Below are 16,279 nucleotides of genomic sequence, written 5' to 3' on the forward strand. Positions count from 1 at the left end.
GGAGCAGATTTCTAAAGGTTCTAATTTTATGCCGCAAGGCTATATCACTTTTGGGTAGCCAGATTTCAGAGGCTCCCTACTCCCTGTCATTTATCTTCCAATATGTCACCTCAGTTTCACTTCTCTGAACTCCTACCTTGCAAAAATTGGTCACTTTCTATTTGTGGAATTCCAGTAATTATTTTCTTACATCTCAGGTTGAATTCATAGGTGTTCAGAATGATTTGATAGTTATCTAGCTAACTTCAGGGGACCAGATGAAATGCTGATGTTTCATCAATGAGAATATGGCTCAAGGTATCCCTTATGGCTCCTGACTTCACAATTGATTCCAAGTGAAATTAGGCCCTGTGAAGAGAACAAGACGTGTATGCCAGCTAACTGTCATGGCATCTGTCCACCATGGTGATAAACAAATCTCTCTTCTATTTTTCTTCTCAAACACAGAATGTCTTATTCTTCTTCCAAAGAATACAATGCAGACTGCCTCTAAGAACTGCATCCAATTTAAGGTCCAGGTAATGAGAAGTTGTCTCCATAAGATCAAGATGTAGTTCTTCTTGGACTAGCAAAATGTGAGCTAAAATAGGTACATGTCTATGGCTCCAAAACTCCAAATATATAGGCATGGAGCTGGGACAAGGTAAAACCATAATCAAAAACAAATAGCAACAACTACAAATTTGAGAAAAGCAAAGATTTAAGATCATAGAGCACTTACTACTTCATGGTGATGATGAAGTCTGAGTTGGAAAGGATGACAGCACTCCCTTTTAGGATAGGTAGGATTTCTTTTTTCTGGTAGAAATTTTTAAATCCATTGTTCTCTGTGAGTCCTTGCCCTGTGTGGCAAGGGGAGCAGGTCTTCCTTGTGCATTATCCTCCTTGGCAATGTTGGAAGCTGTAGCAAGAAAATGTTCTTCCAAACCAAGAGACAGACTCTTAATTATAGAGAACAATGTGATGGTCACCAGAGTGAGGGGTGGGAGATGGGTGAAATAGGTGATGGGATTAAGGAGTGCACTTGTGATGAGCAATGGGTATATGTTGTATGGAAGTGTTGAATCACTATATTGTACACCTGAAACTAATAGTACACTGTATGTTAACTAACTGGAATTTAAATTAAAAAAATAAAACTTTTAATGAAGTAAAAAAAAGTGCCTTCATGAGGTGCTGCAAACATTTTCAGCTTCTGGCCTTAGCAAGTTCAGTGCCTGAGAATTGTTCTAATGCTTAAAAGTTAAAGGTTTATCTTTGACTAAGACAAACAAGAGACATAACTAGCATTCCATTTTCCAACCTCCTTGTTTAGATCTGTAGTTTAGTGAGTGCATGGTGAGCCTTGAATGTCATATTAAAAACTTTGCTTCATTTCATCTTCCATGCCATATACCAAGCCAATGATATAGCTAATCTTTAACAAATACATTTCATTATTATTCATTATAATTTGAGGTAATTCTAGATGTTGTAAAATATAGAATCCAAATTTTCAGCTACGTAACATAACCAATCTTTATTTTATTCTTACATCACAGTCTACTAAAAATCCCCTTGGGCCTTCACTTGCCTAATTTTGGAAAATGATCTTCCATATTGTGACCAGTGCTCTTCTTGGTCTTTAGAGTCTTCACCACTAAGTGACAGGAAAAAAATAAAGAAAAATAAACTGCCTCTTGGGACAGCACTCATGTTTCTTAACTGAGAAGACACACACACAACACTTAAGCTTAAATTTCATATGCTACAAATAATTAGATGGTTCCACATAGATGTAACAGATGTTTGGTAATGTAATCACAAACTGGCACCATCTTTCCATTAACAATCTTATTTAGTGAGTGGAGTCTTGAGTCTAATCAGTTAGTTGCTTTTGATACATGAGTAAAGACACTAAAATGAAAAAGTATGGAATGCCTGGCTGGCTCAGTTGGTAGAGCATGCAATTCTCTACCGATCTCTACTAATCTCAGGGTCATGAGTTCAAGGCCCACCTTGGGCATAGAACCTACTAAAAAAGAAATTAAAATAATAATAATATAAGGATGACACAGTATGTCAAAATATGATACATACTATGAAGCAAAACAAAGTTGATTAAAAATGGATAATAAGTGATAACAGAGGCAGAGGAGCTGTCATTTTATGTCAGACGGTATAGAAACTTGAACGAAGAGATCCACTGGGGTACTTTAGGAAATGCCTTCCAGACAGATATAGCAGCCCAATCATAGGCCTTTAAGAAAGACATGCTTAGAATTTTGAAAGAGAAGAAGGATTTTGTAGTTGAAACAGTCAAGGAAGTGAGTATAGAAAGGAGTTGATCAGATATGTAGCTAGGTCTGGATCATGTAGCACCTGTAAGCCAGGTTAAAAATTTTGAAATTTGCTCTGAATCAAGTGAGAAACTATAAAATGATTTTAAGTAGAAAAGTAATATGATCTTACAAAAAAGTTGGTAAAATAATATTCTAAGAACCTATATGTATTTTTTTACTGTTTCCCCTAATTTTACATTTTAAATAATTATAGTACACTTATTAAACCAGGAAATTAACATCATTACAGTATTGTTAACTATTTACACATATTATTCAAATTTTACCAGTTGCCCTAATACTGTACTTCTTTTGATTTAGGATCTACTCAGTACTTAACATTGCTCACATATCCTTAGTCCCCTTCAGTTTGGGACAGTCCCTCAATTTTGTCTTTCAGCTTCGACACATTTGAAAAGTACTGGCTGATTTCTTCATAGACTATCCCCTGACATGGATCTATGCAATGTGTCCTCAGGTCAGCTGAACTTGTGCAATTTTGGCAGGAATGTATAAGAAGTGATGCTTTGTTCTTCTCAGGGTATCATATCAGCAAGTACATAATGTTGATATTACCTACCACTTTTTACTGGTAATATTAACATATTGTTGAGATGGTGCCACCCAAGATTCTCTGCTATTAAATTTCTAGATTCCATTACTAATTTTTCACTATCTTGTGGGGAGATATTTTGAGGCTATGAAAATATTCTGCTTATCATTATACATTTACCCACCCAATTTAACACCCTTCAGTTATTCTTGCCTGCCACAATTATAACTGTGATATTTGCCAAATAGTGATTTTTTTCTATGCCCATCATTCTTTCACATTCATTAATTTGAATTCTACTATAAGGAAGAACTCTCTTATCTTTTTCATTAATTTGTTTGCTTCATTATTTGTATCATTATGTAATCATGGATATTTACTTTATTGTATGCATTATAATCCTATAGCAATGTTGTTTATTGGTCAAAATCGCTCTTATTTGGTCATTGAGAGATTCTTTCTAGTGACTCCTATAATCTTTTGATATGCTCATATTGGTTTCTAAAGCCATTCCTTACTTCTGGTGCCCCAAGATTTTCCAGGCTTATCTGAATAGGACTTTCCCAGTCATGGTCCTGGAATTTATCCAATAAGCTTGTTTGTTTTATTGTGATATGATTTTTAGAAACCAATATCTAAGTGCTAGATGTTCTCATTAATTGCGGGATGCCATTTTTTTTCTAAGCTCCCTTAATGGACAAAGGTAGAATATCCATGCAAAAACACACAGAGACATGAACAAATCTGCTTCCATTTCTATATCCATTTAAGAAAAGAAAGACTGGTGTAACTGATGTGTCATCTGTGACAAGAAGAGTGAAATGAAGATTACTCAACCATTAGAAATGACAAATACCCACCATTTGCTTCGACATGGATGGAACTGGAGGGTATTATGCTGAGTGAAATAAGTCAGTCGGAGAAGGACAAACATTATATGATCCCATTCAGTTGGGGAATATAAAAAATAGTGAAAGGGAATAGGAGGAAAGGAGAAAAAATAAGTGGGAAATATCAGAAAGGGAGACAGAACATGAGAGACTCCTAAGTCTGGGAAATGAACTAGGGGTGGTAGAAAGGGAGGTGGGCAGGAGGTGGAGGTGACTGGGTGACGGGCATTGAGGGGGGCACTTGATGGGGTGAGCACTGGGTGTTATTCTATATGTTGACAAATTGAAAAAAAAGACTGAAATGAAATGAGGTTAAAACAACCAAGGGCTAAGTAACACATGGTTTATACACCATAACAAATCTAGATTTTACTGTAAGAATAATCAGAAACCATTGTAGGGGGTACAGCAGGTGCAACACATGATATGATTCATGATGACAAAAGGTGACTCTACTTGTGAAAAGAGGATCAGAGTCAGAATCTTCTGGTATGTGAGGTTTAAAATTAGTAAAGGGAAAAAAAGAATAAATGAGATTTTAAAAGAGTAGGAATAGGAAGGATGTGGAGGAGCTGAGGCACCACATTTTTTTTCTGTATAACACAATATATATCCATAACCAATGATTGGTTACTGATTTAACTATAAACTTTGCATCTTAGTTTGATTTGATCTTTGCAGGCGTTAGGTCATTTGTAAGATCAGTTGAAACACAATCATAGAATATTCTGTTAAATATATTAACAGTTAATTTTGACTTACAACATTATTTTTAAATCAATATTAATATTTTAGAAATGATTTCTATCTCTTGATTTTTGTAAAAGATTTTATTTATTTGTCAGAGAGAGAGAGAATACAAGCAGAAGGAGCAGCAGGCGTAGGGGAAAGCAGGTTCCTCACTGAGCAAGGGGCCCAATGCGAGACTCAATCCCAGGACCTTGGGATCATGACTTGAGCCAAAGGCAGACACTTAACCAACTGAGCCACCCAGGTATACCTCTCTCGATTTTTTAAAAAGATTTTTATATTTATTCATGAGAGACACACAGAGAGAGACAGAGACATAGGCAGAGGGCAGAGGGAGAAGTAGGCTCCCTGCAGGGAGCCTGATACAGGATTCCACCCCAGGATCTGGGGATCAAGACCTGAGCCAAAGGCAGACTCTCAACCATTGAGCCTCTCAGGTATCCCTCTCTCGATTATTTTTAACTTCAATATTCTCTGGTTCTTTTTCTCTTTTACTCTTTTCTTTTAGTAAATATTTAATCATGAAATTAAATGTGTTTCTATGAAGAGAAGAATCACAAAGAAAATCCCCAATAGTTGCAAACCAGGCACATTTCCATCTTGGGACTTTACACTTACTGTTGTGTCTGCTTAGCACTATTCTCACAGTTATCCACCTGACTCACTCTCACCTTTTCTTCCAATCCTTGCTTAAATGGTGTGTCCCCAGAAAGGCCTTCCCTATCCACCTCATTAAAAATTAATGCCATTAATTAAATTATATTTGCTTATTTGTTTATTAATTTTTTTTGTGCCAAACTATACTGCCAGGAAACTCCGTAAAGGCAGTTTTTTCTCAATCTCCAGAATCTACAATCGTACTCTATATATTGTATATACATATATATATGTATATATATATACATATATATATGTATATATGAGGCATTTGCTGAATGATTGAATAAAAACTGTTTTGTAATGTTAAAGAAGAAAGAACAACATCTTGCTTAGAAATATATGCACAATGCGAACAAAGTTTTGGGCATACTTGGTCCATTGTGAGAATGTGCTCATGTATTTTACTGCCCTTTAGTGTCGGAGTTTTTATAACATTAAGCAATAGGAATATAATTTTACGGCCACTTTTGCTGAATGCATCGATTCCAGATGAAATAACTAACTATACTATATGGAATTCTCTTTCAAGAGAAATATTTTTCTTGAGATATTTGACAGACTTGACCTTTGGCAATCAGCGGCATACTGCCTCAAATAAATGATGACTATGTTTGACTTATTATCACGTTTTAGAATCTCTGTTATACTATTTCGGTACAAATTTTCAACGTCTTAGGGAAAACGAAGAGGTTTAAGCTTCAAAACTTATTATTAACATAATACCCCTCAAATCCTGGGTCACCTACACAGGCTTCCTTAAAGTTTAGCTCCACTAATTAACTCTAACTTATTTTACATACAAACCCACAACCCTTTCACACGGTGGAAATAAAAATATTAATCTGTTAAAGGCCAAGAAGTGACATTATAGAAATGCTTTGGAAGTAATAAAAATAACTTGCAACATAATTCTGAGGAAGTTATAGCCTCTAAAAGTGTGCCATCCAATGTCCTTACTCACTCACGTGGCCTGATACACGTACAAAGCCAAAGATTCATATGCCACCTATCATCCCTAATGTGCCTAAGGAGTCTCTCAATTATTGAAGTAAATGGTGGAGTTTAAGTAGTCTCTGTGACTGTTTAAAATATTTATTACTTACCCTGGATTCTTAAAGCCTAATATATAGGACATTTTTACAATGATTTGTATAAACTTTAAAATATGTGTCACCTAGATTTTTAAAATGTGGCTAATGATGAAATAGTGTATTATAATGGCAAAAGCATCAAACATAAAGAAAATAGTGCTAATTTACTAACATTATATACTCATAAAGCCATGAAATTGGCATTTCAAATGACAGCAGTGGCATTTTTGCAAATATTCAGCACCAATAATGGTTTTGATAAAAAGGCCAGGAGTAGAGAATGTTATTCTGTCAATTATATTGGAGAAACTAGCAGTTGCAAACTTTAAGATCAATAATAGACTAGAATTCATGATATACTGTGAAAGGTTCTTATAACTTGGATGGCATGTCAATTTGATTTTATTAATTTTAAAAAATTATGATGGTTGTTTTAATACTTGAAAATTAAGTATTATATCTTTCACATTTATTCTTGGTCCCTCAAAATACTCCTAATGTACTAACCTAACACAGCTTAAAAAATAATCACAAATTTCCTGAAGGTTTCATTTATTTTTAAGTAAACATTAAGGGAATGTTTTTTAAAATTATCTTGAAGAGAAGTAAACATGGTGTTTCAAAGTTTCCTTATGAAACTGAAATTTCATAAGGCTCATGAGCCTTAATGATTTCCTTATTTCCTTATGATCGAACTGTTTCTAGTCAAAAATGGTCTTGATTTTCCAAGTATCTCACTAAAACATTCATTGATTTAAATGCTGTTGTTGTTGAAATATATTCATGTATCAACCAGGCTTATGGAGTATCCATTCCCAAATTGACACCAAAAAATAACCAAAATTGTCAGAAGCCATTCTTCTCATCTTGCCTTTCTTAGTAGTGTATTCCGACTTCTTCACACAAAGGGAAAGGCTTTGAGCATGTGCAATTCCAATTTGTACTTACGCTTTTAAAATGGCCATTTAGTCTGGTAGTAACTATTAATCAAGGACATGGTTTTTATATGCCAATGATGTCAAAGTAGACTCCCTAATATTACAGAGGCCATGTTCAGACAGCAGCTGGGAGACAAGCAGTAATTGAACATATTTAAAAATCCACCCCATGTACTGAACAGATTTCAATGTCTGCTGTGTTTAAGGTCCACTGGGTTGTGAAATGGCTGCTTCGTTCACACAGATGTTAATATCTCCAGGCTCTTCTCTAGCTTTGTAGCTTCTCATTTACATATCTGCAGTAAGTTTGCTGTTCATGAAGTGAGATACAGCTCCTTGTCACTACTCTTTGTTATAATAAAGCATGTTTGAGACAAAATACTTGCGACTGTAATTACAGCTCATTAAGGCTTAAGAAGAAAAATAATAAGGAACATAGCAATAGGTATTCAGTCACCAGTGCTTCATTAGTTCTTTTACTGTTTAAATACCTGAAGCTGATGAATATAAATTACTTGTGAAAATGCATTTGAAAAAGTCTTATACTCTTTTTTTTTACTCCCTATAAAATGTGTACAGATGATAATTCTTATCATCCTTATTTTTGAGGTGCTTAGTGTATTTTCATATCGATATGTATGTGGAGCTGTTCCCGAAGCTATTTAAAAATCATTTGATCAAGTAAAATCAGGGGTTAAAAAGCCATAATATAGCTATTTTTATTTCACATCAGGGACAGTGTTGCCTCTTCTGAAGAGGGTGAATATATAACATATGAACTGTATTACCTGCCACACAGCTGGCATCCTTCAATTAAATCTACTATCTTTATGTACACAGTCCATTATTTTGCTGTAGTGCCTCTACTCTAGTAAAACCTAAACATATCTTGACAGTGAGCTGCTCAATCCTGGCATTCATCAGGACACGCTTGATTGTTTTCTCATCTCAAATACTAATAATAGTGTTACTTTTGATTTTGGCTTTGCAGAAATATGTGCTTAGAATATGCTACAGTCTACTTTGTACTCCATTTGGTCTTCAGTTTCCTTAGGAGCACTTTGACAATTTGTTTGTATATTCCTGTTTGTTAAAAAAAGTTCTTATAAACATGATTTACATGTTCCTGATTTTGATATTTTATGTATCCTATAATTCATCCTTCCACATTTGTATATAGTACTCAGTAGGAATTATCTTTTATTAGTTCTTGAAGAGAACCATAGAGAAAACACTTTTCCCTTGAAAAGTTGAAAAGTCTATGAAAGAAAATGATCATAGTGTAAATGTTTCCTTAAAGATACATCTAAATTAATTGGTCATATCTAACAATCTGTATTTGTACATATATATATATATAAAAACAATTATATTTCATTTTCTTCACAAAATTACCAACTTTCAAAACACTTCTATCATATTTAATCTTTAATTATTGTAACCATATTAAATATTCTAATTTTTTCAAGTTACATTTCAAATGAAGATCATTAAAATATATGCATGTACCTAAAATGCATATACTTAATGCATATAAATGTCTTTAGTTGTATACCATTAATACAAATGTACACAATGTGTATACTTAAAATATATGCATATACTTTTTAAAATGTATGTTATAAGGGTACCTGGGTGGCTCAGTTGGTTAAGCATCTGCCTTTGGCGCAAATCATTATTCGGGTCCTGAGACAGAGCCTCATATTAGGCTTCCTGCTCGGTGGGAAGTCTCTTCTCCCTCTCTCTTTCTCTGCCTCTTCCCCTGCTCACATGCTCTCCCTCTCTCTCAAATAAATAAATAAATAAATATTTTTAAAAAAATGTATACTATATACTTAACAGATAAACTTCAAATGCATCTACTTAGATCTAATTTAATACACAATTTTCCATTTATCATGATAATACCAACTCAATTTATATTTAATATTGATGAAGTGTTTGCAATAGTTTTCCAGCATTGGCTTATATAAATGACACCATAGGAATAGAATTTATTTTTTTCTGACTATTCTATAGAGTATTATATATGCTGACTTGTAGTTTACCAGAAATATAGTTTTCTATTACTGTTGAACAACAAATATAAATATTATACCATCTTTGCCCTGAGAATCCTCTCTGTTGGTCTATTAAATAATTTCATTATATAAATAAAAGCTAAATCTGAAATAGCTTGGGCCAAAAATAGACAGGGATTAAATGAAGCTGAGGTAAAGGCAATGAACATAGGCCTCAGAGTATAAAATGACTAATGAGATTCTAATAATGTGACCCAAGCCTAGTCAGGAATATATATCCCTTGCAACACAGTTCTGGTAACTAGGCCTCTAATTTCTCTAAGTTCAGGTCCTATTTTACCCAATACCATAACTCCGATTTACTCTTAATAACTATCCCACAGTCTAGTCAAAACATAAAGTCTGAAGGAAAAGTCCCCAAAACTGGCTTCGTTTCAGTTGCCCCTTGAATTCGGGGAGTTCTCAGAGCCACTGTCATTTCAGACTACTAGCTAAAAACCCAGAGTCCTCCTCAACCATTCTTAGGTTTAATAACTCACTAAAAAGATAGAATTTGGAAAAGTGCTGTACCTAATGATTACAATTTTATATAGTAAAAGAATAACAAATTAGGACGACCCAAACGAAGAGATGCATAAAGTGAACTCTGGGAGATATCCAAATGTGAAGCTTTCATTGTCTTCAAGGATGCTTTACACTTCTAAACATTACACTTCTAAACATACAGATTGCCTGGCAATCTGTATGAAGCATTTCCAGTGCCAGTGCCTCACTGGAACTTCAACTTGAGAGTTTCATTAAGTAGATACTGATTCATTACCCACATGGTTGAACTCAATCTCTGATGCCCCTGCCTTCCCCAGAGGTCTCACGTGGCCACAGGTTATTCTGTTTTGTGTGGCCAGCTGTCATTCTACGTCATCTCCCTAACATGACTATTGAGGACTCCATTGTGAGTCAACTTGTTAACATGAACTATCGGTGTGGTCATTCCATGAATAACAGACACTCCCATCACTTGGGAAAGTCAGAGGGTTTAGAGCTTACCTCTCAGGAACTGGGACAATAGCTAGTTCCAGGGGAGGTTAAATTCCTTAGTATAGGGATCCCTGGGTGGCGCAGCGGTTTGTCGCCTGCCTTTGGCCCAGGGCGCGATCCTGGAGACCCGGGATCGAATCCCACGTGGGGCTCCCGGTGCATGGAGCCTGCTTCTCCCTCTGCCTATGTCTCTGCCTCTCTCTCTCTCTCTCTCTGTGTGACTATCATAAATAAATAAAAATTTAAAAAAAGTTCCTTAGTATAAAATGATCCAGCCAAGAACCAAATTCAAAGCCTGATCTCCCACTTAATTAGACTCCTGCTGTCCACTACTTAGGTCAACTACAATGCTAGCCCCATATTAGTCTGTCTACCCAAATAACAGATTCACCCATGCCCAGCATTATATGAGCGTGCTCCATTTATACTCAGCACTCTATGGGAAGCCAAGATTTTTTTTTTGATAATTTAAATGATAAGCATAGATGACAGCTAGATTATCCCTATTTTAGCTAAAAACAAACAGACCAACAAAAAATTTACTTTAAAATTCACATAAATTGGGACACCTAGGTGCCTGGATTGGTTGAACATGTGACTCTTGATTTTGACTCAGGTCATGATCTCACAGTCATGAAATTGAGCCCTGAGTCAGGCAGGCTCCATGCATGATGAGTCTGCTTAAGATACTCTCTCTTAAGATACTCCCTGTCACCCCCAGCTTCCCATTCCCCGGCTCATGCAGTCTCTCATTCTCAGTCTCAAATAAATAAATAAATAAATAAATAAATAAATAAATCTTTAAAATTAATGTAAATTAACATTTATAACATTTTTGATAGTTTATAGTTATTTGCAGTGCTGGAGTTTCCATCTTTGTTATCTTATAGCCAAAATACCCCACAAATAACAGAATTTTAAACTTTGTTTTTAACTGAATTACCACAGTTTGAAAAAGTCATTCATTGACTAATAGGCTTCCCTTTGGAATGGAAAGAGTAGGAAACATCACTCCCCTATTCAATAATTTGAGTGTTCATTGTTTTTTATATGCATGTCATTGCCCACGAATGATGTCTGGATTCACCAGTGGGCCTAGACATAAACATGTGCAATCACATTCACTGCTTACACTGACAATGCATTTAAGTTTGAAATAAAATAAATGACTCATTAAATGAACCCTATCAAAAACAGAATCAGTATCTACACCAGAGTAGACAACACAGTTAATGACTATTGTCTGTTGTCATTGTGAACACAAATTCTAGTTGCATTAGACCCATAATTATATTCACAGTAGTTTCTTACTATGTTTTAAAATAAATGTTTGAAATTTGCTTAGGTGCTGCATCACGGAGGTCATTTATTTTGGTAGTGTTGATTATGTCATTAGTAAATAATGGATAAAATGTCAATGTGTTTACAAACTATAGAGCTCTGTACACAAGGACCTTGAGCAATGCTTCTTCCTGAACTGTTCTGTCCTGAAAACTCTTTACTATAAAATATATTTATTAATATAAGTGTACGAAAATTCATGATTTTGAAATATGAAAGAAAAAGTCACTCTTAAAAGTTTTAATTCAAGATCGAGGAATCTGAAATCTGAAACATCTACTGCCTTCCTAGAGTTTCATTGACAGAGTAAGAGATGCAGCCTGAACAAACTTAAATGGGGGGATAAACAGGTATAGTTTACAATACATTTGCCAAAAACAATAGAATAGGTCTGGTGGAACCAGCTAGACCAAGTCTGCAGATAGAGCCTCCAGCGTTACTTGTTTGTTTAAAGGAATACGATGTAGCTTGGATAATGTTAGCTATAATAATGAAGTGACAATTTTGAATCAGGCAGTTTACTGGGAATGTCTGATTCGTGATTGCCACCCCATAATTATATATATGTATGTATGTGTGTATATGTAACTATTATGTTATTTAAGATACATAGTCTAGAAAACAGAATAATAGGCTTGTTGTGGTTTAAGTGAGTAGTAGATACTGACTTCTATATAGTCCTTACTTAGTTTTGATGCCTTTATATGTAAGCACTACCTTAAAATGCATTTCCATTTGAGATTGCTTACTTGTTCCCCATAGGTTTTCCATGATAAAGACTAACCTCCTTACTGTGTGGTAGACTGTTAGTCTAGTCCAATATGCTTTCCTAAAGTATTTCTCCTGGATACTTCCCCATCCCCTTAATGTCAGTGTTGACTTTGTGACCTGCTCAATAAAATATGAGAGGAAATGACATGTGTCACTGCAGAACAGAAGCTTTAAGAGCCTACATTCCCTCTGCCAATTTCCTCCTTCTTGGACTACCAGCAGCACTCTAGATAAATGCTGCTCTATCAGCTGGGACCCAAAGTTAAGATGACAAGGGAGAGAGTTGCAGCTGACCTGTAAGAGCTATGTAACATAAATGAAAATTTAGCCTGTGCTGTGTTAAGCTGAAGAAATTCTGATATTGTTTGCTCCAGCAGCACGAATCTAGCTGATTCTGAGAGACACATTTTGACTTCTGATTTTGGTTATGATCTGGTGGTACTTGTCTTCTCCAGCGACTACCATATATCATTGTCACTAGTTCTTTCTACGTTGTCAATCAATATTTTTTAATTCAGACCATTCAAAATATTACAGCTAATGAAATCATTTTGAAAGACAAGTTTGATCATTTTGTAACTGTAATAAAAATAATTCAGAAACTTCCCATTATTCCTAGATGTATTTCTCATGGTCTGTCCCTTACTTATTCATATCTGATACCATATTGATCATTCACCAGCATCCCCTGGGTTCTCTGCTCCAACAACAATGGCCCTCTTACTTCCGTGATCACTCCATTCTGTCATGGAAGCATTGTCCACACATCCATCTGGCATGAATCCCCCCCCCGCCACTTCCATTTGGCATTTTTGTTCTCTGCTCTCAGATCTCAACTGAGTCATCACTTCTCAGCTGAGGGAAGCACTCAAACTACCTGAACAGAATGAGAAATCTTAATCACTTCTCAAATCACAAAACTGGATAATAAAACTGATGGAATGATATGAGCTGTAGCTAGGTACTCAAATTGGAAATGAAGATTATCATTCTATTTATATTAACCTCTGTGTACGAGTATTTTTAAAAATTTATTGGATCATGATCATATATCATATATTGTTCAGAATTATTTATATATTCTGACTCCAATCCTTTAAAAAACATGTATGAAGTATTTTTTTCATTATCACAACTGAGGACAATGGATTTTAGGGATGTTAAGTTACTTGCCAAATATTATTAGCATTCAGAGCTAGAACTCGAGTTTCTCTGTGTCAAAATTTTCCTTCCAATATAACATAAATTTGAAGAAACCAAACAGAGCTCATTTTGTGGATAAGTTTACTGTTTTATTTTCCTTAATGAAACCAGAAGGAAATTGTGATATTTGTAATTATCCTGCACTTGCTGAGTGACTTAGCAATAACTTAAAAATTTTTTAAATGTTTTAGTGTGAATCTTTAGTCTCTGCTTTGAATCTTTGTGATAGTTCATGCCAATAAAATTTAAATAGTAATTCAAGTGAGATGCCTACCTTAGTTTAGAAGAGATCATTAAACTGGATGTCCTCAGGTTTCCGTGTCAGCTGGTCTTTTACTAGATCCACTGTGCTGCCTTGACTGTATTCTACTGAGGATTTATCTCCATCCCAAACTTCCACAGTCTGCAGATGTATCAGTGTTTCAAACTGTATATCAGTGCAATTAAAATGAACTAGGAGCCTAAAAAAGACATATCTGTGTCATCTTTGCTTGGAATTCAGTCTTGACATTTTAACACTGATTTAACTTAATTTAAAAATAAAAATAGTTCATTTATTTAAATAATTCAGCTGAAAATTCAGTTATCCTTTAATTACCTGATCAACTAATATAAAGCACTCTCTTACAGTGAAGTGGCTAGCTAATTGTCTCTTTGTAGGACTTATTAATAATTAAAATGATCATTTTTTCTGTATTAGTACTGGGATGTACTTTTATTTTGGTGGTCAGACATGAGTATAAGGTTACTGTAGATATGTGGAAAACACAAACAAGACCCCAATTAAATTACTGGATGCCAAGGAAGAAAAGACCAAGAAAATATTTATTCTCTTATACCTGAGACTGTAGGTTCTATGAAATCAGGAATTTTGTCTGTTTTAAAATGTTATTGTTTAAGGGTAGCCTGAGTGGCTCAGTTGGGTGTCTGCCTTCAGCTCAAGTCATGATCCCAGGGTCCTGCGATCGAGCCCCACATTGGGCTCCCTGCAGAGTGGGGAGTCTGCTTCTCCCTCTCTCTCTGACCCTCCTTTTGCTCATGCTCTCTCTCTCTCTCTCTCAAATAAATGAATAAAATCTTTAAAAAAAAGTTACTGTTTAATAAAGGTAACTATATGAGGTATTATAACTTTATGTGGTAATTATTTTACAGTATACATGTATGTCAAGTCATCATGATGCACAACTAAAATATATACAATTTTTATCTGTTAATTATATTTCAATAAGGCTGGGAAAAAATGTCCCACTGTCACATATCCAAGGCTTAGCATCATACCTAGTATATAATAGTGATTCAATAAATATTAGTTTAATAAATAAAATAGTTTATAAAACCTAGTATATTAACTTGCCCAAAAAACTAAAATACTGTACATAGAATCCACAATTTTAATATTGTGTCCAGTTTATATATATAAATTAAAATACCATAAACATGGAAATGTAAGGAAAATATGAAAGATACCTAAATTATATACAAAGGGTTTTTTAGTTTGAAGGATTTATTTTACTAACAATTCTAATTTTCAGTAATATTTATTTAAAATTTTGTGCTCCTTAGAATAATTATTTTGTCCCATATATTATGAGCTCTTTTATTACTTAGTAAAACATTAAAAATATAGGTTTGAGTTACTGTAAGTCCAGTGAAATCCTGAAATCCCAGTTTTCCTTGCAATTCCTGAAGCTTTGGTATGATAAATATCCAAATGAAGGCAGAAAATACTGAAATATGCTTTTATTGTGACTTTCTAGGTAAAGGACACTTTTATGCATTTTGAAAATAATGACATTTTTAAAGTTTCCTAACTTCAAATATGTTGAGCAGTTCTTAGGTATGATGATTCTTCCCGCATGGTAATATCAGGAGCAAACTACCCCACGCATGCTTCACAGTTACTAGGAAAGTATATTTGTTTCATATTTCTACAATGAAACACATATGAATGTCATAACTTTCCTTTTTCTTCCTCCACTATCTCCAGGCACCTTCTCAATTAAAATATGGAGTAATTATCAAACATAGATTTAAAATGATAGGAAACATGCTCAGTTATTTCATTTTAGATAATAAAGGCAAATATTAGCTTTGAATTACTTATTAAGAGGAAATGATTACATTACCTTGGAGTTTTAAGGCAGAGAACATTTACTGCTGCCTTACATGCACATACGTACAAACTTTCCTTCAGTAATATTCTCTCATTTTCTCTCTACTTTCGCCTGAAATCTTTATTGCTTGAATTATTCCAAATTTTTCTACTACACAAATTCTGATTGCAGCCATTATATACAAATGGCCTGGATTTCCATTGTGTTGGTAAGGATTGGAGGAAGTCAAATATATCAGAAGCATGGTTATACCGAATTTATGTGAGAACAATGCACGGATGGTATGTGTATAATAATTAAGACTATTACATTGTCTGGTATTCCTTAAATTTGTTTTCTAAATAAACATTCTGTGTATTTTTATAAGATCACAATGAGGTAAATAGGTTCTTTTATTTCTAATGGTGACATGAATATCTGATTACCTCTTGAGGTGCTGGTCCAAAAATTATGAAAAAAGCAATATCAAAAAATCTAGCTTATGCTAATATTCAAGTAATACACTCTCTGGTTCTGGAAATGAAAGCTCTAAATTTTTATTTATTATTTTATTTTTCTTTATTTGTCATAATAGCTCTACTTTCCATT

This window comes from Vulpes vulpes, chromosome 6 (assembly GCF_048418805.1).
Source record: "Vulpes vulpes isolate BD-2025 chromosome 6, VulVul3, whole genome shotgun sequence".
Lineage (NCBI taxonomy): Eukaryota > Metazoa > Chordata > Mammalia > Carnivora > Canidae > Vulpes > Vulpes vulpes.